At 43.8% G+C, this 25,006-nt stretch overlaps 9 non-coding genes across 9 annotated transcripts; all 9 read right to left on the reverse strand.

Annotated features, from left to right (window-relative positions):
• Positions 1-42: 42 nt before the first annotated feature.
• Positions 43-125, reverse strand: trnal-cag (transfer RNA leucine (anticodon CAG)). The gene has a single exon. It is a non-coding gene; the product is annotated as a tRNA-Leu (tRNA).
• A 1,891-nt stretch (positions 126-2,016) lies between these two features.
• On the reverse strand, positions 2,017-2,099 carry trnal-cag (transfer RNA leucine (anticodon CAG)). Its single transcript has one exon. It is a non-coding gene; the product is annotated as a tRNA-Leu (tRNA).
• Positions 2,100-15,201: 13,102 nt separating this feature from the next.
• Positions 15,202-15,284, reverse strand: trnal-cag (transfer RNA leucine (anticodon CAG)). The gene has a single exon. It is a non-coding gene; the product is annotated as a tRNA-Leu (tRNA).
• A 2,270-nt stretch (positions 15,285-17,554) lies between these two features.
• Positions 17,555-17,637, reverse strand: trnal-cag (transfer RNA leucine (anticodon CAG)). The gene has a single exon. It is a non-coding gene; the product is annotated as a tRNA-Leu (tRNA).
• Positions 17,638-18,334: 697 nt separating this feature from the next.
• trnal-cag (transfer RNA leucine (anticodon CAG)) lies at positions 18,335-18,417 on the reverse strand. Its single transcript has one exon. It is a non-coding gene; the product is annotated as a tRNA-Leu (tRNA).
• A 2,270-nt stretch (positions 18,418-20,687) lies between these two features.
• On the reverse strand, positions 20,688-20,770 carry trnal-cag (transfer RNA leucine (anticodon CAG)). Its single transcript has one exon. It is a non-coding gene; the product is annotated as a tRNA-Leu (tRNA).
• A 697-nt stretch (positions 20,771-21,467) lies between these two features.
• Positions 21,468-21,550, reverse strand: trnal-cag (transfer RNA leucine (anticodon CAG)). The gene has a single exon. It is a non-coding gene; the product is annotated as a tRNA-Leu (tRNA).
• A 655-nt stretch (positions 21,551-22,205) lies between these two features.
• On the reverse strand, positions 22,206-22,288 carry trnal-cag (transfer RNA leucine (anticodon CAG)). The gene has a single exon. It is a non-coding gene; the product is annotated as a tRNA-Leu (tRNA).
• Positions 22,289-23,161: 873 nt separating this feature from the next.
• On the reverse strand, positions 23,162-23,244 carry trnal-cag (transfer RNA leucine (anticodon CAG)). The gene has a single exon. It is a non-coding gene; the product is annotated as a tRNA-Leu (tRNA).
• Positions 23,245-25,006: the final 1,762 nt, after the last annotated feature.

A 25,006-nucleotide genomic window follows, 5' to 3' on the forward strand; every position in this document is an offset into this window, starting at 1 on the left:
AAGTTTGAACAGATAATCACAATCAACGAAATCCAAATGTAATGTCAGAAGTGGGATTCGAACCCACGCCTCCAGAGGAGACTGCGACCTGAACGCAGCGCCTTAGACCGCTCGGCCATCCTGACGTATTTCAACAGACCCGTCGAATCAATGAACACAAAACGCCATCATGGTTACTGTTCTCGTATGTTCAAATGTCCGTACAACAAGGACCGATAATAAACCCCAGCTACCATGCGCTGTAACGTTAGCATAGTTGCATGGATGACATTACTTACATAAATTAATGCACCGACACGGACGTGCAAACACACAGAAAGACACCCCTCTCATTAGCCCTTTCTACTACCCCAAAGTAGCCAGCCAGTCACTTTGAGTTTAAACCTCCTTACCTTTTCCAAATGTTCTCCATATTACAAAGTTTGAACAGATAATCACAATCAACGAAATCCAAATGTAATGTTAGAAGTGGGATTCGAACCCACGCCTCCAGTGGAGACTGCGACCTGAACGCAGCGCCTTAGACCGCTCGGCCCTCCTGACGTATTTCAACAATACCCTTCGAATCAATGAACACAAATCGCCATCATGGTTACTGTTCTCGTATATTCAAATGTCCGTACAACATGGACCGATGATAAACCCCAGCTACCATGCGCTGTAACGTTCGCTTAGTTGCATGGATTACACTACTTACATAAACAAATGCACCGACACGGATGTGCAAACACACAGATTGAGACAGAAAGACACCCCTCTCATTTCCCCTTTCTACTACCCCAAAGTAGCCAGCCAGTCACTTTGAATTTAAACCTCCTTAACTTTTCCAAATGTTCTCCATATTACAAACTTTGAACAGATAATCACAATCAACGAAATCCAAATGTAATGTCAGAAGTGGGATTCGAACCCAGGCCTCCAGAGGAGACTTCGACCTGAACGCAGCGCCTTAGACCGCTCGGCGAATTTAATTTAATGAGCTGTAACGTTACCATAGTTACATGGATTACACTACTTACATAAACCAATGCAGAGACACGGACGTGCACACAAAGATTGAGACAGAAAGACACCCCTCTCATTACCCATTTCCACTACCCCACCGTAGCCAGCCAGTCACTTTGAGTTTAAATCTCCTTACCTTTCCAAATGTTCTCCATATTACAAAGTTTGAACAGATAATCAAAATCAACAAGATCATAATGTAGTGTCAGAAGTGGGATTCAAACCCACGCCTCCAGTGGAGACTGCGACCTGTACGCAGCGCCTTAGACCGCTCGTCCAACATGACAAATTTCATCAGACCCCTTTGAATCAATCAACACAAAACGCCATCATGGTTACTGCTCTCGTATGTTCAAATGTCTGTAAAACAAGGACCGATAATAAACCCCAGCTACCATGCGCTGTAACGTTACCATAGTTACATGGATTACACTACTTACATAAACTAATGCACGGACGTGCACACAAAGATTGAGACAGAAAGACACCCCTCTCATTACCCATTTCCATCAACCTTTTCCAAATGTTCCCCATATTACAAAGTTTGAACAGATAATCACAATCAACGAAATCCAAATGTAATGTCAAAAATGATATTCGAACCGACGCCTCCAGAAGAGACTGCGACCTGAACGCAGCGCCTTAGACCGCTGGGCCAACCTGACGTATTACCACAATACCCTTCGAATCAATGAACACAAATCGCCATCATGGTTACTGTTCTCGTATGTTCAAATGTCCGTACAACAAGGACCGATAATAAACCCCAGCTACCATGCGCTGTAACGTTAGCATAGTTGCATGGATTACACTACTTACATAAACTAATGCACCGACATGGACGTGCAAACACACAGATTGAGACAGAAAGACACCCCTCTCATTTCCCCTTCCTACTACCCCAAAGTAGCCAGCCAGTCACTTTGAGTTTAAACCTCCTTACTTTTTCCAAATGTTCTCCATATTACAAAGTTTGAACAGATAATCACAATCAACGAAATCCAAATGTAATGTCAGAAGTGGGATTCGAACCCACGCCTCCAGAGGAGACTGCGACCTGAACGCAGCGCCTTAGACCGCTCGGCCATCCTGACGTATTTCAACAGACCCGTCGAATCAATGAACACAAAACGCCATCATGGTTACTGTTCTCGTATGTTCAAATGTCCGTACAACAAGGACCGATAATAAACCCCAGCTACCATGCGCTGTAACGTTAGCATAGTTGCATGGATGACATTACTTACATAAATTAATGCACCGACACGGACGTGCAAACACACAGAAAGACACCCCTCTCATTAGCCCTTTCTACTACCCCAAAGTAGCCAGCCAGTCACTTTGAGTTTAAACCTCCTTACCTTTTCCAAATGTTCTCCATATTACAAAGTTTGAACAGATAATCACAATCAACGAAATCCAAATGTAATGTTTGAAGTGGGATTCGAACCCACGCCTCCAGAGAAGACTGCGACCTGAACGCAGCGCCTTAGACCGCTCGGCCCTCCTGACGTATTTCAACAATACCCTTCGAATCAATGAACACAAATCGCCATCATGGTTACTGTTCTCGTATATTCAAATGTCCGTACAACAAGGACCGATAATAAACCCCAGCTACCATGCGCTGTAACGTTAGCTTAGTTGCATGGATTACACTACTTACATAAACTAATGCACCGACACGGACGTGCAAACACACAGATTGAGACAGAAAGACACCCCTCTCATTTCCCCTTTCTACTACCCCAAAGTAGCCAGCCAGTCACTTTGAATTTAAACCTCCTTAACTTTTCCAAATGTTCTCCATATTACAAACTATGAACAGATAATCACAATCAACGAAATCCAAATGTAATGTCAGAAGTGGGATTCGAACCCACGCCTCCAGAGGAGACTTCGACCTGAACGCAGCGCCTTAGACCGCTCGGCGAATTTAATTTAATGAGCTGTATCGTTACCATAGTTACATGGATTACACTACTTACATAAACTAATGCACAGACACGGACGTGCACACAAAGATTGAGACAGAAAGACACCCCTCTCATTACCCATTTCCACTACCCCACCGTAGCCAGCCAGTCACTTTGAGTTTAAATCTCCTTACCTTTCCAAATGTTCTCCATGTTACAAAGTTTGAAAAGAAAATCACAATCAACAAGATCATAATGTAGTGTCAGAAGTGGGATTCAAACCCACGCCTCCAGTGGAGACTGCGACCTGAACGCAGCGCCTTAGACCGCTCGGCCATCCTGACAAATTTCATTAGACCCCTTTGAATCAATCAACACAAAACGCCATCATGGTTACTGCTCTCGTATGTTCAAATGTCTGTAAAACAAGGACCGATAATAAACCCCAGCTACCATGCGCTGTAACGTTACCATAGTTACATGGATTACACTACTTACATAAACTAATGCACGGACGTGCACACAAAGATTGAGACAGAAAGACACCCCTCTCATTACCCATTTCCATCAACCTTTTCCAAATGTTCTCCATATTACAAAGTTTGGACAGATAATCACAATCAACGAAATCCAAATGTAATGTCAAAAATGAGATTCGAACCGACGCCTCCAGAAGAGACTGCGACCTGAACGCAGCGCCTTAGACCGCTGGGCCATCCTGACGTATTACCACAATACCCTTCGAATCAATGGACACAAATCGCCATCATGGTTACTGTTCTCGTATGTTCAAATGTCCGTACAACAAGGACCGATAATAAACCCCAGCTACAATGCGCTGTAACGTTAGCATAGTTGCATGGATTACACTACTTACATAAACTTATGCACCGACACGGACGTGCACACAAACAAACCTCCTTATCTTTTCCAAATGATCTCCATATTACAAAGTTTGAACAGATAATAACAAACAACGAAATCCAAATGTAATATCAGAAGTGGGATTCGAACCCACGCCTCCAGTGGAGACTGCTACCTGAACGCAGCGCCTTAGACCGCTCGGCCATCCTGACAAGTTTCATCATACCCCTTTGAATCAATCAACACAAAACGCCATCATGGTTACTGCTCTTGTATGTTCAAATGTCTGTAAAACAAGGACCGATAATAAACCCCAGCTACCATGCGCTGTAACGTTACCATAGTTACATGGATTACACTTCTTACATAAACTAATGCACGGACACGGACGTGCACACAAAGATTGAGACAGAAAGACACCCCTCTTATTACCCATTTCCACTACCCCAAAGTAGCCAGCCAGTCACTTTGAGTTTAAACCTCCTTACCTTTTCCAAATGTTCTCCATATTACAAAGTTTGAACAGATAATCACAATCAACGAAATCCAAATGTAATGTCAGAAGTGGGATTCGAACCCACACCTCCAGAGGAGACTGCGACCTGAACGCAGCGCCTTAGACCGCATCCTGACGTATTTCAACAGACCCTTCGAATCAATGAAGACAAAACGCCATCATGGTTACTGTTCTCGTATGTTCAAATGTCCGTACAACAAGGACCGATGATAAACCCCAGCTACCATGCGCTGTAACGTTAGCATAGTTGCATGGATTACACTACTTACATAAACTAATGCACCGACACGGACGTGCAAACACACAGATTGAGACAGAAAGACACGCCTCTCATTTCCCCTTTCTACTATCCCAAAGTAGCCAGCCAGTCACTTTGAGTTTAAACCTCCTTACTTTTTCCAAATGTTCTCCATATTACAAAGTTTGAACAGATAATCACAATCAACGAAATCCAAATGAAATGTCAGAATCGGGATTCGAACCCACGCCTCCAGAGGAGACTGCGACCTGAACGCAGCGCCTTAGACCGCTCGGCCATCCTGACGTATTGCAATTGACCCTTCGAATCAATGAACACAAAACGCCATCATGGTTACTGTTCTCGTATGTTCAAATGTCCGTACAACAAGGACCGATAATAAACCCCAGCTACCATGCGCTGTAACGTTAGCATAGTTGCATGGATTACATTACTTACATAAACTAATGCACCGACACGGACGTGCAAACACACAGAAAGACACCCCTCTCATTACCCCTTTCTACTACCCCAAACTAGCCAGCCAGTCACTTTGAGTTTAAACCTCCTTACCTTTTCCAAATGTTCTCCATATTACAAAGTTTGAACAGATAATCACAATCAACGAAATCCAAATGTAATGTCAGAAGTGGGATTCGAACCCACGCCTCCAGAGGATACTACGACCTGAACGCAGCGCCTTAGACCGCTCGGCCCTCCTGACGTATTTCAACAATACCCTTCGAATCAATGAACACAAATCGCCATCATGGTTACTGTTCTCGTATGTTCAAATGTCCGTACAACAAGGACCGATAATAAACCCCAGCTACCATGCGCTGTAACGTTAGCTTAGTTGCATGGATTACACTACTTACATAAACGAATGCACCGACACGGACGTGCAAACACACAGATTGAGACAGAAAGACACCCCTCTCATTTCCCCTTTCTACCACCCCAAAGTAGCCAGCCAGTCACTTTGAATTTCCAAATGTTCTCCATATTACAAACTTTGAACAGATAATCACAATCAACGAAATCCAAATGTAATGTCAGAAGTGGGATTCGAACCCATGTCTCCAGAGGAGACTTCGACCTGAACGCAGCGCCTTAGACCGCTCGGCGAATTTAATTTAATGAGCTGTAACGTTACCATAGTTACATGGATTACACTACTTGCATAAACTAATGCACAGACACGGACGTGCACACAAAGATTGAGACAGAAAGACACCCCTCTCATTACCCATTTCCACTACCCCACCGTAGCCAGCCAGTCACTTTGAGTTTAAATCTCCTTTACTTTCCAAATGTTCTCCATATTACAAAGTTTGAACAGATAATCACAATCAACAAGATCATAATGTAGGGTCAGAAGTGGGATTCAAACCCACGCCTCCAGTGGAGACTGCGACCTGAACGCAGAGCCTTAGACCGCTCGCCCATCCTGACAAATTTCATCAGACCCCTTTGAATCAATCAACACAAAACGCCATCATGGTTACTGCTCTCGTGTGTTCAAATGTCTGTAAAACAAGGACCGATAATAAACCCCAGCTACCATGCGCTGTAGCGTTACCATAGTTACATGGATTACACTACTTACATAAACTAATGCACGGACGTGCAGTGGCGGTTTTAAGGGGTGGCACGGGGTGGCATTTGCCACCCCAGGTATATAGTTTGCCTCCCCAGTTGCCACCCCATTTTATTTCCAATTAAAGTATCAATTCTAGTTTTCAAACATAGTGGTTTATTCACATAAATGCGCTTACTATCTTCTCTCTGACCCACCCAAGAAGACTACTTTTTAAAACATCCTCCGACCTCACCCCCACTGGAATTTCTAAATGGTTTCGCCCTTTCTGCCAGTCACGCACCGTGACTGCGACCACCGTCTCAACCAGCACCACACGAGTAATCTCACCTATTGCAATTTCAGCGGTGTGAAAATAATGAACAAAGGAGGGAGAGGTTGGTCAAAATCATCAATCCTTTTCATGTAAACTAAGCCAATACAGCCCTGTACTGAGTCACAATTTTGGAATCCAATTATTTCTTTTGGTTTTAGCATAATCCACTGCTAGCATGGTGCGCTAGCGCTATTCGTGTTCCAGACATAGCTAACTAACAACCAGTTCCAAAACTAGCGATAGCAGCTATTTGTCTTTGCTTTGGGGTAGTTCTAGTAGATTCATTTTAAAATGTTGTGTTAGTTTGCATAGGTTGCTGTTCATCAGTACCAACGTCAGTACTAGTGGTGAAACGGATCAGTGTGTCCACGGTTCGGTTCAGATAACTGTTTTGGGCCTCGGTTTCGGATACGGTTCGGATTAGGATCATGTCCGTGGTAGTAAAAAGGCAGACTTTTTTTTGACGGAGGGTTTGGGGGAGAAACACAAAAATGAATGAGACCCACAGGCTATTTGCAATGTGTTAATTGACTGCTATCAGACAACTTGCAAGGCTTTTTTGTGCAATAAATGTTCCCCTAAATGCATTTGAAAACATGGTGCACTGAGTGTAACATGTAAGGGATAACGGCCGACGAGGCTTAGAACTCTGGCGACGAGCGCAGCATGAAGCCAGAGTTGCCTCTACCTGTCCATTATTTCCATCGAACCGGACGACCTCGAAGGCCGTTATCCCGCTATCACCCGTTTGTATTTATCTCCCGTATATTTAGAATATAATTGTATCAATTGCTTTCTTTAAATTTAGGATTCGTGCGCTTGAACTTCAGAAAACAACCTATTACAGCTACCTCATTGGCTCGGGCAGCACTGGAGAGAATGCATTCCGCTGGGTCCTAAACACCCTTTTGTATCGGACGTAGGCTACAGTAGGCAAAATACGCTACATAAGGCAATGCCTTCATGAAACCGAAATCCGCGGATCACCAGAATGTTCCGAACTGTGGTAAACGAACCGAACGGATTCGGATACAATTCGAATCCGCTGCAGGCCTAGCCTAGTCAGTACCATAGTAAACATTGCATAAACATAGTAAACAGATGTGTGTGAATGTAACATTGAATTTACAGACCATAGCTACGTGACTTTAATCTAATAACTTTCATGTTAATGTCTAATCTAGGTAGGAGACAGCAGAGTATTTTGGGTTTTTTTCACCCACCCAAAAGAGCAAAGATATTAGAGCAGACAGAGGAGACACCTGAGGGAGAGGATTGTGAGCATGAAGTGCAGGAGAGAGAGGAGGAGCAGCAGGGAGAGGAGGTGCGTGAGCAGCATCAGGAGCAGGAGGGAGAGGAGGTGCGTGAGCAGCATCTGCAGCATGAGGGAGAGGAGGAGAGTGAGCAGCATCTGGAGGGTGAGGAGGAGCAGCAGCAGGAGGGAGAGGAGGAGCGTGAACAGCATCAGGAGCATGAAGGAGAGGAGGAGTGTGAGCATCATCTGGAGGGAGAGGAGGAGCAGCAGCAGAAGGGAGAGGAGTGTGAGCGGCATCAGGGGCATGAAGGAGAGGAGGAGTGTGAGCATCATCTGGAGGGAGAGGAGTGTGAGCGGCATCAGGGGCATGAAGGAGAGGAGGAGCGTGAGCTTCCACCTGGAGCTCATGGTATGTCAGAGCAGTGTTGCTCAACTTTGAGTTAGAACTAGTGGTTTGGGGGGGTTTGAGAGATCATGAAGCTCATGAGCCATATTTGTATGTTTTGTCTTTTGATGACATGGGCAATAGCAATATAGGCTTTACAATTGTCTTTTGCACATTGAAGTTGCATATTGAACTTGTCCATTAATTAAATATGCATTAGCCTCTCAGGTACTGTATGTGTCAGTGTTTCCCTCACTGCACTAGTATGTTGAGTTTCTCTCTCTACTTATAGATATATCAAAGACAAAGTTGGAAGGACCAACACAGCCACACCTGAAAGCCTTTCCCAAGACCATGCAAGGCTGTGCACTGCGATCTTTCCGCAAGGACTGGTATGCTGAACACACATGGTTAGAATATTCACAAGCACAAAATGCAGCGTATTGTTTTGCTTGCAGGCATTTTGGCTGTTCAAAAGGGCAGGGCACTGTTTTTTCATCAAAGGGGGGTTACTCCAATTGGAAAAAGGCCACAAACAAAGATGGGGGGTTTAGTTTGCGCAGTAAGTCAGAGGCACATGCAAATGCGATGATGGCATGGGGGGAATACCAAAAAATGGCAAAAAACAAAACATCAGTCCTGGGTATGATCAGCAAAACAAATAAAGATCAAATTGAAGAAAATAAGCATTACTTAAAAACTCTAGGTGAAGTGCTGCTCCTCACAGCCACACAAAACATTGCCCAACGTGGTCATAGGGAATCAGAGACATCAAAAAACCAGGGAAATTTTCGTGAAATTTTAAATCTGGTGAGTAAGCATGATCCCTTCATTAAAAAAAGGTTAAAAGAGGGACCTAGAAACGCAACTTACACATCCAAAGCGATTCAAAATGAGATCCTGGACAACTTAGCAGAAATGGTACTGGGTGAAATTATGGATGAAGTTAAAGCCAGTAAGTATTTCTCAGTTATGGCAGATGAGACAAAAGATATAAGTAAAAAGGAGCAAATGTGCATTGTCCTGAGGTATTATTATGATGGTGCGGTACGTGAGAGTTTTCTGGGGTTTTCGGAAGCAAAACACTTGGATGCAGGGAGCTTGGCTAGCATGATCATTGCTTGTTTGACGAAATTTGGTCTTGAATACAGGGAAAACCTTGTCGGTCAGGGATACGATGGTGCATCAGTGATGAGTGGGACTTGCTCGGGAGTCCAGACGAGGATTAAGAAGGAGGCAAAACATGCATTCTATGTGCATTGCAATGCACATTGCCTAAATCTGGTGTTGGTGGATTGTGTCAAAAAAGTTCCAGAAGCTGGAGAGTTTTTCTCCTTGCTTCAACATTTGTATGTGTTTATGTCTGGCTCGTATGTCCATGAGAAGTGGCTGCAAAAACAAACAGAAATGTTTCAAGGTCCACCTAGGGAGCTGCCCAGCCTCAGCGACACCAGGTGGGCGTGCCGCTATACGGCATGCCGAAACATAATGGATCGTTTGACAGCTGTATTGAAAGTTTTGGATGATGTGGCTAATGAGTCCGACTCTGAGAGAGCTGTTAAGGCAAGGGGTCTGTTTCATCAGATTGACCTAAACTTCATTGGACTACTGACAGTCTTTAGAACAGTGTTGGGTGAGACAAAATATGTCAGTGATCTCCTTCAGTCACCAAACACTGATTTATTGAAGGCTGTAGATATGGTGGAATGTCTTGGGCAGACTTTGGATGAACATCGCAGCAACCACAGGCGGTTTGATGAAATGTGGGAGACAGTTAAGCAAACATGTGAAAGTTGCAGAATCCCAGTGGCTGTTAGGTTGAAAAGGGTAAAAAAACAGGCAAAAACACTAAATGACAGCGTCGTGACCTCAACACTGGGACAGAGAGGGGAGGTTGATGGCAAAGATGCCGTTAGACGACAAATTTATCTTCCAATCATTGATCAATTAATTACTGAGATGGAGAAGCGCTTCTCCAAGGCTAACATCAATATAATGAGGGGGATTCAGGGTCTAAATCCTAACAGTGATTCATTTTTGAGGGAGGACCTAATTAATCTGTTAGGTGGAGAGTACAGTGCAAACACCGAAGACTTGGCCAATGAAATTAAGCAAGCAAAACGACTTCTGGAAAAATATAAAGGAACAGAAAACAGTCCATCCTCAGTCAGTGGTTTCATTAAATGTTTGGAGCCATTTAAAGAAGTTATGTGCGAGCTGTACCGGTTGTGTATAATAGCAGCTGTTCTCCCGGTCACCACTGCCGGCTGCGAACGCAGCTTTTCGGTCCTGAAACTGGTTAAAGACCACCTGCGGTCAACAATCAGTGCTGAACGATTATCAAATTTAGCAGTGCTGAGTATCGAAAAAGAGAGAGCTAAAGCACTTGACCTAAATGTCTTTGTAGAGCGGTTTGCTGCAAAACACAAAAACAGCCGACTGAAGTTGTCTTAAGCACTTGATGAATGAAGCCTCCTGTGTGATACTTATTAGGACTGGTGAATTATAATCAATGTTCAGACTTTTTGATGTTCTTAATTAAGTATTTTTGTCTGAACAGAATAGAACTGAACTGAAGAGAATCGACTGGAGTCGTAAGATGTTTTTTCTGAAATTAATTTTGAATAGAATGAGAGGGCCATGTGTGTGTGCCTGACAGAGAAGGGAGGGGGGAGAGACAGTGTGTTCATATTTAGACATACATTGTAGTTCATGGATTAACCTTGATTTGGATGAAGTTTTCAGTATTCCTGTTGTATGACTGATGGTACTATTCAGTAGTACGAGTGTTTACACATGACTTTTCTGTATATTTTTTTTCAATAGAATCGAACAGGCCCCAAATATGTGAACCTTAAATGGTGTGTGTGTGTGTGTGTGTGTGTGTGTGTGTGTGTGTGTGTGTGTGTGTGTGTGTGTGTGTGTGTGTGTGTGTGTGTGTGTGTGTGTGTGTGTGTGAGAGAGATTCTGTTACTGTTGTCAATTCCAGTCTTCTGCCAAAAATAAAGTGTTATGGTTAAAATGTATCCTTTCTTCAAGACTGACTTCATTACCTAGAAAAAGATGAACTTGTAAAAAATATATGCAGACCTTTCAAAATGGTTGCATGTAGAAGTACTAACAGTATGAGGTTTATTTGTCTCAAGGGCAAATGTCCTGCAGGACTAGCAGACATAAACACTTGTATTTATCTATTCTTCTACTGGGAGAGCACCTGAGGAAGTGGCTGACTGGGAGCCCAAAGCTGAATATTCAAAACCACCAATATACAAAGGGATTAATAGACATGGCAGGTAAATGAACTCAAGGGAAAATAAAGAAATGGCTCCTACACAGTGCAGACATGATTTTATGTTTGGCACGCGTAATTTTACCATTTACCTTAATGACCATAGATATGGCATCTGAATGGATGTTGATCATTCACATTCTGAAGGAATTCTTATGCAATTATAGAAAACACTGATGAAGTAGTGTAATCAGTTTTCCTTGGTGTTACAAACAATTGTTATATGACTATGTGAGTTAGAACTATTTTTTTCCCATAAATTGCTCCCCGCACCTCCGCCCCCCCTCTGGACCTATTGCCCCCCCTCTGCCACCCCAGGGCAAAATCTCTAGAACCGCCACTGCGGACGTGCACACAAAGATTGAGACAGAAAGACACCCCTCTCATTACCCATTTCAATCAACCTTTCCAAATGTTCTCCATATTACAAAGTTTGAACAGATAATCACAATCAACGAAATCCAAATGTAATGTCAAAAATGAGATTCGAACCAACGCCTCCAGAAGAGACTGCGACCTGAACGCAGCGCCTTAGACCACTGGGCCATCCTGACGTATTACCACAATACCCTTCGAATCAATGAACACAAATCGCCATCATGGTTACTGTTCTCGTATGTTCAAATGTCCGTACAACAAGGACCGATAATAAACCCCAGCTACCATGCGCTGTAACGCAGAGATGGGGGGACTCGAGTCAAAGACTTGACTCGAGTCCGACTCGAGTCGCCAGTTTTGCGACTTGTGACTTGCTTGACCAACACTAACGAAAGACTTGACTTGACTTTGACTTGCCCCTTCCTGACTTGTGACTTGACTTGACTTGAGTCATGTGACTTGCCAAGTCATTGCAGTCTTGTTAAATATTTTAAATAATAATAATAAAAAAAATATTAGATGAACATTGTTTTATTGTGCGCGAGTTCTCCTGACCTGCAACCTGGCAACCCGCCCTCTTCCACGCAACGTGACATTCCCTTACATTCCCTTACATTCCCATACTCTGCCTGGCCCGCCCAGAGACGTTGGCCCGCCAATGAGACTCGACCGTGCGAGCGCCACATGTGTGTGTGTCTGTGTGTGTGTGTGTGAATACACACACTGTAACGCAAGTGTTTCTTGTCGGTTCTTTGACGTGTCTTGTATTTCCACAACGAGACTGTCGTGGGGGTTATCTGAGCCATGGTTGAGAAGGAATTGGGGGAAAGGAACTTTGGTTTGACTCGCTGAAGTACATGAACTGCGACATGCCGCCGGTTGCCGCGAGGCACCATCGCCCGGCAGCGGGCAGCCGGCAGCAGACAGGGCGCGGTTCAGTCGACTTCATGTGAAAGTGGAAGAACCAGAGACGTCGCAGAACCGACAAAGTCGTTTGTGATTCATAATATCGTCTGGAGGCGCACACAATATGTTATATGATATAGATATCTATTTATTATATGATATTATTTAGATATAGAGCTCCAGGACTGTAACGCAAGTGTTGTACACTTCCTTGTTATTTGGATAACCGTTCTGCTGTTGGTGTTATGCGCCATCACACCAAGACCCCATCGGTCACAACTCAGTGCAAAAGTTTCGACAAATTTGATTTTTTGCAAGTGTAATGGACATATGTAATGGCTCACAACTGTCAGTTGTTCTGATGAACATGTTCTGATGTTCACCCCTCTCTCTCTCCCTCACTCACTCACTCACTCACACACACACACACACACCCAAATAAAAAGCTGTTTGAGATTCATTCATGTAAAAGCTGATTCATTACGTAACTTATCTTCGTACATTTAAAAAAAATGACTGAAAAACAGGTTTGATGAAATACAGACATTTGAAAAAAACGAATTTGATAATGACTTGACTTGACTTGACTTGATGATGAGACTTGACTTGACTTGCTTGACTAAAGCTGTGCTTGGACTTGACTTGCTTGATCCTCCTTACTGACGACTTGGACTTACTTGAGACTTGAGGGCTAAGACTTGCAACTGACTTGAGACTTGCATGTATGGGACTTACTCCCATCTCTGGTAACGTTAGCATAGTTGCATGGATTACACTACTTACATAAACTAATGCACCGGACGTGCAAACACAAAGATTGAGACAGAAAGACACCCCTCTCATTTCCCCTTTCTACTACCCCAAAGTAGCCAGCCAGTCACTTTGAGTTTAAACCTCCTTACCTTTTCCAAATGTTCTCCATATTACAAAGTTTGAACAGATAATCACAATCAACGAAATCCAAATGTAATGTCAGTCGTGGGATTCGAACCCACGCCTCCAGTGGAGACTGCGACCTGAACGCAGCGCCTTAGACCGCTCGGCCATCGTGACGTATTGCAACAGACCCTTCGAATCAATGAAGACAAAACGCCATCATGGTTACTATTCTCGTATGTTCAAATGTCCGTACAACAAGGACCGATAATAAACCCCAGCTACCATGCGCTGTAACCTTACCTTAGTTGCATGGATTACACTACTTACATAAACTAATGCACCGACATGGACGTGCACACAAAGAAACCTCCTTACCTTTTCCAAATGTTCTCCATATTACAAAGTTTGAACAGATAATAACAACCAACGAAATCCAAATGTAATATCAGAAGTGGGATTCGAACCCACGGCTCCAGTGGAGACTGCGACCTGAACGCAGCGCCTTAGACCGCTCGGCCATCCTGACGTATTACAACAGTACTCTTCGAATCAATGAACACAAATCGCCATCATGGTTACTGTTCTCGTATGTTCAAATGTCCGTACAACAAGGACCGATAATAAACCCCAGCTACCATGCGCTGTAACGTTAGCTTAGTTGCATGGATTACACTACTTACATAAACTAATGCACCGACACGGACGTGCAAACACACAGATTGAGACAGAAAGACACCACTCGCATTTCCCCTTTCTACTACCCCAAAGTAGCCAGCCAGTCACTTTGAGTTTAAACCTCCTTACCTTTTCCAAATGTTCTCCATATTACAAAGTTTGAACAGATAATCACAATCAACGAAATCCAAATGTAATGTCAGTCGTGGGATTCGAACCCACGCCTCCAGAGGAGACTGCGACCTGAACGCAGCGCCTTAGACCGCTCGGCCATCGTGACGTATTGCAACAGACCCTTCGAATCAATGAAGACAAAACGCCATCATGGTTACTATTCTCGTATGTTCAAATGTCCGTACAACAAGGACCGATAATAAACCCCAGCTACCATGCGCTGTAACCTTACCTTAGTTGCATGGATTACACTACTTACATAAACTAATGCACCGACATGGACGTGCACACAAAGAAACCTCCTTACCTTTTCCAAATGTTCTCCATATTACAAAGTTTGAACAGATAATAACAATCAACGAAATCCAAATGTAATATCAGAAGTGGGATTCGAACCCACGGCTCCAGTGGAGACTGCGACCTGAACGCAGCGCCTTAGACCGCTCGGCCATCCTGACGTATTACAACAGTACTCTTCGAATCAATGAACACAAATCGCCATCATGGTTACTGTTCTCGTATGTTCAAATGTCCGTACAACAAGGACCGATAATAAACCCCAGCTACCATGCGCTGTAACGTTAGCTTAGTTGCATGGATTACACTACTTACATAAACTAATGCACCGACACGGACGTGCAAACACACAGATTGAGACAGAAAGACACCACTCGCATTTCCCCTTTCTACTACCCCAAAGTAGCCAGCCAGTCACTTTGAGTTTAAATCTCCTTACCTTTTCCAAATGTTCTCCATATTACAAAGTTTGAACAGATAATCACAATCAACGAAATCCAAATGTATTGTCAGAAGTGGGATTCGAACCCACGCCTCCAGAGGAGACTGCGACCTGAACGCAGCGCCTTAGACCGCTCGACCATCCTGACGTATTGCAACAGACTCTTCGAATCAATGAACACAAAACGCCATCATGGTTACTGTTCTCGTATGTTCAAATGTCCGTACAACAAGGACCGATAATAAACCCCAGCTACCATGCGCTGTAACCTTACCATAGTTACATGGATTACACTACTTACATAAACTAATGCCCCGACACGGACGTGCAAACACACAGATTGAGGCAGAAAGACACCCCTCTCATTTTCCCTTTCTACTACCCCAAAGTAGCCAGCCAGTCACTTTGAATTTAAACCTCCTTAACTTTTCCAAATGTTCTCCATATTACAAACTTTGAACAGATAATCAAAATCAACGAAATCCAAATGTAATGTCAGAAGTGGGATTCGAACCCAGGCCTCCAGAGGAGACTTCGACCTGAACGCAGCGCCTTAGACCGCTCGGCGAATTTAATTTAATGAGCTGTATCGTTACCATAGTTACATGGATTACACTACTTACATAAACTAATGCACAGACACGGACGTGCACACAAAGATTGAGACAGAAAGACACCCCTCTCATTACCCATTTCCACTACCCCACCGTAGCCAGCCAGTCACTTTGAGTTTAAATCTCCTTACCTTTCCAAATGTTCTCCATATTACAAAGTTTGAACAGATAATCACAATCAACAAGATCATAATGTAGTGTCAGAAGTGGGATTCAAACCCACGCCTCCAGTGGAGACTGCGACCTGAACGCAGCGCCTCAGACCGCTCGGCCATCCTGACAAATTTCATCCGACCCCTTTGAATCAATCAACACAAAACGCCATCATGGTTACTGCTCTCGTATGTTCAAATGTCTGTAAAACAAGGACCGATAATAAACCCCAGCTACCATGCGCTGTAACGTTACCATAGTTACATGGATTACACTACTTACATAAACTAATGCACGGACGTGCACACAAAGATTGATACAGAAAGACACCCCTCTCATTACCCATTTCCATCAACCTTTTCCAAATGTTCTCCATATTACAAAGTTTGAACCGATAATCACAATCAACGAAATCCAAATGTAATGTCAAAAATGAGATTCGAACCGACGCCTCCAGAAGAGACTGCGACCTGAACGCAGCGCCTTAGACCGCTGGGCCATCCTGACGTATTACCACAAAACCCTTCGAATCAATGAACACAAATCGCCATCATGGTTACTGTTCTCGTATGTTCAAATATCCGTACAACAAGGACCGATAATAAACCCCAGCTACCATGCGCTGTAACGTTAGCATAGTTGCATGGATTACACTACTTACATAAACTAATGCACCGACACGGACGTGCAAACACACAGATTGAGACAGAAAGACACCCCTCTCATTTCCCCTTTCTACTACCCCAAAGTAGCCAGCCAGTCACTTTGAGTTTAAACCTCCTTACCTTTTCCAAATGTTCTCCGTATTACAAAGTTTGAACAGATAATCACAATCAACGAAATCCAAATGTAATGTCAGAAGTGGCATTCGAACCCACGCCACCAGAGGAGACTGCGACCTGAACGCAGCGCCTTAGACCGCTCGGCCATCCTGACGTATTTTATTAGACCCTTCGAATCAATCAAAACAAAACGCCATCATGGTTACTGCTCTCGTGTGTTCAAATGTCTGTAAAACAAGGACCGATAATAAACCCCAGCTACCATGCACTGTAACCCTACCATGGTTACATGGATTACACTACTTACATAAACTAATGCCCCGACACGGACGTGCAAACACACAGATTGAGACAGAAAGACACCCCTCTCATTTTCCCTTTCTACTACCCCAAAGTAGCCAGCGAGTCACTTTGAATTTAAACCTCCTTAACTTTTCCAATTGTTCTCCATATTACAAAGTTTGAACAGATAATCACAATCAACGAAATCCAAATGTAATGTTAGAAGTGGGATTCGAACCCAAGCCTCCAGTGGAGACTGCGACCTGAAAGCAGCGCCTTAGACCGCTCGGCCATCCTGACGAAATTCATCATACCCCTTCGAATCAATCAACACGAAACAAATTTAATTTAAGGCGCTGTAACGTTAGCATAGTTGCATGGATTACACTACTTACATAAACTAATGCACCGACACGGACGTGCAAACACACAGATTGAGACAGAAAAACACCCCTCTCATTTCCCCTTTCTACTACCCCAAAGTAGCCAGCCAGTCACTTTGAGCTTAAACCTCCTTACATTTTCCAAATGTTCTCCATATTACAAAGTTTGAACAGATAATCACAATCAACGAAATCCAAATGTAATGTCAGAAGTGGGATTCGAACCCACGCCTCCAGAGGAGACTGCGACCTGAACGCAGCGCCTTGGACCGCTCGGCCATCCTGACGTATTTCAACGGATCCTTCGAATCAATGAAGACAAAACGCCACCATGGTTACTGTTCTCGTATGTTCAAATGTCCGTACAACAAGGACCGATAATAAACCCCAGCTAACATGCGCTGTAACGTTAGCATAGTTGCATGGATTACACTACTTACATAAACTAATGCACCGACACGGACGTGCAAACACACAGATTGAGACAGAAAGACACCCCTCTCATTTCCCCTTTCTACTACCCCAAAGTAGCAAGCCAGTCACTGTGAGTTTAAACCTCCTTACTTTTTCCAAATGTTCTCCATATTACAAAGTTTGAACAGATAATCACAATCAACGAAATCCAAATGTAATGTCAGAAGTGGGATTCGAACCCGCACCTCCAGAGGAGACTGCGACCTGAACGCAGCGCCTTGGACCGCTCGGCCATCCTGACGTATTTCAACAGACCCTTCGAATCAATGAACACAAAACGCCATCATGGTTACTGTTCTCGTATGTTCAAATGTCCGTACAACAAGGACCGATAATAAACCCCAGCTACCATGCGCTGTAACCTTACCATAGTTGCATGGATTACACTACTTACATAAACTAATGCACCGAAATGGACGTGCACACAAAGAAACCTCCTTACCTTTTCCAAATGTTCTCCATATTACAAAGTTTGAACAGATAATCACAATCAACAAAATCCAAATGTAATGTCAGAAGTGGGATTCGAACCCACGCCTCCAGAGGAGACTGCGACCTGAACGCAGCGCCTTAGACCGCTCGGCCATCCTGACATATTTCAACAGACCCTTCGAATCAATGAACACAAAACGCCATCATGGTTACTGTTCTCGTGTGTTCAAATGTCCGTACAACAAGGACCGATAATAAACCCCAGCTACCATGCGCTGTAACCTTACCATAGTTACATGGATTACACTACTTACATAAACTAATGCCCCGACACGGACGTGCAAACACACAGATTGAGGCAGAAAGACACCCCTCTCATTTTCCCTTTCTACTACCCCAAAGTAGCCAGCCAGTCACTTTGAATTTAAACCTCCTTAACTTTTCCAAATGTTCTCCATATTACAAACTTTGAACAGATAATCAAAATCAACGAAATCCAAATGTAATGTCAGAAGTGGGATTCGAACCCAGGCCTCCAGAGGAGACTTCGACCTGAACGCAGCGCCTTAGACCGCTCGGCGAATTTAATTTAATGAGCTGTATCGTTACCATAGTTACATGGATTACACTACTTACATAAACTAATGCACAGACACGGACGTGCACACAAAGATTGAGACAGAAAGACACCCCTCTCATTACCCATTTCCACTACCCCACCGTAGCCAGCCAGTCACTTTGAGTTTAAATCTCCTTACCTTTCCAAATGTTCTCCATATTACAAAGTTTGAACAGATAATCACAATCAACAAGATCATAATGTAGTGTCAGAAGTGGGATTCAAACCCACGCCTCCAGTGGAGACTGCGACCTGAACGCAGCGCCTCAGACCGCTCGGCCATCCTGACAAATTTCATCCGACCCCTTTGAATCAATCAACACAAAACGCCATCATGGTTACTGCTCTCGTATGTTCAAATGTCTGTAAAACAAGGACCGATAATAAACCCCAGCTACCATGCGCTGTAACGTTACCATAGTTACATGGATTACACTACTTACATAAACTAATGCACGGACGTGCACACAAAGATTGATACAGAAAGACACCCCTCTCATTACCCATTTCCATCAACCTTTTCCAAATGTTCTCCATATTACAAAGTTTGAACCGATAATCACAATCAACGAAATCCAAATGTAATGTCAAAAATGAGATTCGAACCGACGCCTCCAGAAGAGACTGCGACCTGAACGCAGCGCCTTAGACCGCTGGGCCATCCTGACGTATTACCACAAAACCCTTCGAATCAATGAACACAAATCGCCATCATGGTTACTGTTCTCGTATGTTCAAATATCCGTACAACAAGGACCGATAATAAACCCCAGCTACCATGCGCTGTAACGTTAGCATAGTTGCATGGATTACACTACTTACATAAACTAATGCACCGACACGGACGTGCAAACACACAGATTGAGACAGAAAGACACCCCTCTCATTTCCCCTTTCTACTACCCCAAAGTAGCCAGCCAGTCACTTTGAGTTTAAACCTCCTTACCTTTTCCAAATGTTCTCCGTATTACAAAGTTTGAACAGATAATCACAATCAACGAAATCCAAATGTAATGTCAGAAGTGGCATTCGAACCCACGCCACCAGAGGAGACTGCGACCTGAACGCAGCGCCTTAGACCGCTCGGCCATCCTGACGTATTTTATTAGACCCTTCGAATCAATCAAAACAAAACGCCATCATGGTTACTGCTCTCGTGTGTTCAAATGTCTGTAAAACAAGGACCGATAATAAACCCCAGCTACCATGCACTGTAACCCTACCATGGTTACATGGATTACACTACTTACATAAACTAATGCCCCGACACGGACGTGCAAACACACAGATTGAGACAGAAAGACACCCCTCTCATTTTCCCTTTCTACTACCCCAAAGTAGCCAGCGAGTCACTTTGAATTTAAACCTCCTTAACTTTTCCAATTGTTCTCCATATTACAAAGTTTGAACAGATAATCACAATCAACGAAATCCAAATGTAATGTTAGAAGTGGGATTCGAACCCAAGCCTCCAGTGGAGACTGCGACCTGAAAGCAGCGCCTTAGACCGCTCGGCCATCCTGACGAAATTCATCATACCCCTTCGAATCAATCAACACGAAACAAATTTAATTTAAGGCGCTGTAACGTTAGCATAGTTGCATGGATTACACTACTTACATAAACTAATGCACCGACACGGACGTGCAAACACACAGATTGAGACAGAAAAACACCCCTCTCATTTCCCCTTTCTACTACCCCAAAGTAGCCAGCCAGTCACTTTGAGCTTAAACCTCCTTACATTTTCCAAATGTTCTCCATATTACAAAGTTTGAACAGATAATCACAATCAACGAAATCCAAATGTAATGTCAGAAGTGGGATTCGAACCCACGCCTCCAGAGGAGACTGCGACCTGAACGCAGCGCCTTGGACCGCTCGGCCATCCTGACGTATTTCAACGGATCCTTCGAATCAATGAAGACAAAACGCCACCATGGTTACTGTTCTCGTATGTTCAAATGTCCGTACAACAAGGACCGATAATAAACCCCAGCTAACATGCGCTGTAACGTTAGCATAGTTGCATGGATTACACTACTTACATAAACTAATGCACCGACACGGACGTGCAAACACACAGATTGAGACAGAAAGACACCCCTCTCATTTCCCCTTTCTACTACCCCAAAGTAGCAAGCCAGTCACTGTGAGTTTAAACCTCCTTACTTTTTCCAAATGTTCTCCATATTACAAAGTTTGAACAGATAATCACAATCAACGAAATCCAAATGTAATGTCAGAAGTGGGATTCGAACCCGCACCTCCAGAGGAGACTGCGACCTGAACGCAGCGCCTTGGACCGCTCGGCCATCCTGACGTATTTCAACAGACCCTTCGAATCAATGAACACAAAACGCCATCATGGTTACTGTTCTCGTATGTTCAAATGTCCGTACAACAAGGACCGATAATAAACCCCAGCTACCATGCGCTGTAACCTTACCATAGTTGCATGGATTACACTACTTACATAAACTAATGCACCGAAATGGACGTGCACACAAAGAAACCTCCTTACCTTTTCCAAATGTTCTCCATATTACAAAGTTTGAACAGATAATCACAATCAACAAAATCCAAATGTAATGTCAGAAGTGGGATTCGAACCCACGCCTCCAGAGGAGACTGCGACCTGAACGCAGCGCCTTAGACCGCTCGGCCATCCTGACATATTTCAACAGACCCTTCGAATCAATGAACACAAAACGCCATCATGGTTACTGTTCTCGTGTGTTCAAATGTCCGTACAACAAGGACCGATAATAAACCCCAGCTACCATGCGCTGTAACGTTAGCATAGTTGCATGGATTACACTACTTACATAAACTAATGCACCGACACGGACGTGCAAACACACAGAAAGACACCCCTCTCATTACCCCTTTCTACTACCCCAAAGTAGCCAGCCAGTCACTTTGAGTTTAAACCTCCTTACCTTTTCCAAATGTTCTCCATATTACAAAGTTTGAACAGATAATCACAATCAACGAAATCCAAATGTAATGTCAGAAGTGGGATACGAACCCAGGCCTCCAGAGGAGACTTCGACCTGAACGCAGCGCCTTAGACCGCTCGGCGAATTTAATTTAATGAGCTGTATCGTTACCATAGTTACATGGATTACACTACTTACATAAACTAATGCACAGACACGGACGTGCACACAAAGATTGAGACAGAAAGACACCCCTCTCATTACCCATTTCCACTACCCCACCGTAGCCAGCCAGTCACTTTGAGTTTAAACCTCCTTACCTTTTCCAAATGTTCTCCATATTACAAAGTTTGAACAGATAATCACAATCACCGAAATCCAAATGTACTGTCAGAAGTGGGATTCGAACCCACGCCTCCAGAGGAGACTGCGACCTGAACGCAGCGTCTTAGACCACTCGGCCATCCTGACGTAGTTCAACAGACCCTTCGAATCAATCAAGACAAAACGCCATCATGGTTACTGTTCTCGTATGTTCAAATGTCCGTACAACAAGGACCGATAATAAACCCCAGCTACCATGCGCTGTAACGTTAGCATAGTTGCATGTTTTACACTACTTACATAAACTAATGCACCGACACGGACGTGCAAACACACAGAAATGAAGACAAAACGCCATCATGGTTACTGTTCTCGTATGTTCAAATGTCCGTACAACAAGGACCGATAATAAACCCCAGCAACCATGCGCTGTAACGTTAGCATAGTTGCATGGATTACACTACTTACATAAACTAATGCACCGACACGGACGTGCAAACACACAGAAAGACACCCCTCTCATTTCCCCTTTCTACTACCCCAAAGTAGCCAGCCAGTCACTTTGAGCTTAAACCTCCTTACATTTTCCAAATGTTCTCCATATTACAAAGTTTGAACAGATAATCACAATCAACGAAATCCAAATGTAATGTCAGAAGTGGGATTCGAACCCAAGCCTCCAGTGGAGACTGCGACCTGAACGCAGCGCCTTAGACCGCTCGGCCATCCTGACGAAATTCATCATACCCCTTCGAATCAATCAACACGAAACGAATTTAATTTAATGCGCTGTAACGTTAGCATAGTTGCATGGATTACACTACTTACATAAACTAATGCACCGACACGGACGTGCAAACACACAGATTGAGACAGAAAGACACCCCTCTCATTTCCCCTTTCAACTACCCCAAAGTAGCCAGCCAGTCACTTTGAGTTTAAACCTCCTTACCTTTTCCAAATGTTCTCCATATTACAAAGTTTGAACAGATAATCACAATCACCGAAATCCAAATGTACTGTCAGAAGTGGGATTCGAACCCACGCCTCCAGAGGAGACTGCGACCTGAACGCAGCGTCTTAGACCACTCGGCCATCCTGACGTAGTTCAACAGACCCTTCGAATCAATCAAGACAAAACGCCATCATGGTTACTGTTCTCGTATGTTCAAATGTCCGTACAACAAGGACCGATAATAAACCCCAGCTACCATGCGCTGTAACGTTAGCATAGTTGCATGTTTTACACTACTTACATAAACTAATGCACCGACACGGACGTGCAAACACACAGATTGAGACAGAAAGACACCCCTCTCATTTCCCCTTTCTACTACCCCAAAGTAGCCAGCCAGTCACTTTGAGTTTAAACCTCCTTACCTTTTCCAAATGTTCTCCGTATTACAAAGTTTGAACAGATAATCACAATCAACGAAATCCAAATGTAATGTCAGAAGTGGCATTCGAACCCACGCCACCAGAGGAGACTGCGACCTGGACGCAGCGCCTTAGACCGCTCGGCCATCCTGACGTCTTTCAACAGACCCTTCGAATCAATGAAGACAAAACGCCATCATGGTTACTGTTCTCGTATGTTCAAATGTCCGTACAACAAGGACCGATAATAAACCCCAGCAACCATGCGCTGTAACGTTAGCATAGTTGCATGGATTACACTACTTACATAAACTAATGCACCGACACGGACGTGCAAACACACAGAAAGACACCCCTCTCATTACCCCTTTCTACTACCCCAAAGTAGCCAGCCAGTCACTTTGAGTTTAAACCTCCTTACCTTTTCCAAATGTTCTCCATATTACAAAGTTTGAACAGATAATCACAATCAACGAAATCCAAATGTAATGTCAGAAGTGGGATACGAACCCACGCCTCCAGCGGAGACTGCGACCTGAACGCAGCACCTTAGACCGCTCGGCCCTCTTGACGTATTTCAACAACACCCTTCGAATCAATGAACACAAATCGCCATCATGGTTACTGTTCTCGTATGTTCAAATGTCCATACAACAAGGACCGATAATAAACCCCAGCTACCATGCGCTGTAACCTTACCATAGTTGCATGGATTACACTACTTACATAAACTAATGCCCCGACACGGACGTGCAAACACACAGATTGAGACAGAAAGACACCCCTCTCATTTTCCCTTTCTACTACCCCAAAGTAGCCAGCCAGTCACTTTGAATTTAAACCTCCTTAACTTTTCCAAATGTTCTCCATATTACAAAGTTTGAACAGATAATCACAATCAACGAAATCCAAATGTAATGTTAGAAGTGGGATTCGAACCCGAGCCTCCAGTGGAGACTGCGACCTGAACGCAGCACCTTAGACCGCTCGGCCATCCGGACGAAATTCATCATACCCCTTCGAATCAATCAACACGAAACGAATTTAATTTAATGCGCTGTTACGTTAACATAGTTGCATGGATTACACTACTTACGTAAACTAATGCACCGACACGGACGTGCAAACACACAGATTGAGACAGAAAGACACCCCTCTCATTTCCCCTTTCTACTACCCCAAAGTAGCCAGCCAGTCACTTTGAGTTTAAACCTCCTTACCTTTTCCAAATGTTCTCCATATTACAAAGTTTGAACAGATAATCACAATCAACGAAATCCAAATGTAATGTCAGAAGTGGGATTCGAAGCCACGCCTCCAGAGGAGACTGCGACCTGAACGCAGCGCCTTAGACCGCTCGGCCATCCTGACGTATTTTAACAGACCCTTCGAATCAATGAAGACAAAACGCCATCATGGTTACTGTTCTCGTATGTTCAAATGTCCGTACAACAAGGACCGATAATAAACCCCAGCTACCATGCGCTG

Source organism: Gadus morhua, chromosome 2 (genome assembly GCF_902167405.1).
Source record: "Gadus morhua chromosome 2, gadMor3.0, whole genome shotgun sequence".
Taxonomy (NCBI): Eukaryota; Metazoa; Chordata; class Actinopteri; order Gadiformes; family Gadidae; genus Gadus; species Gadus morhua.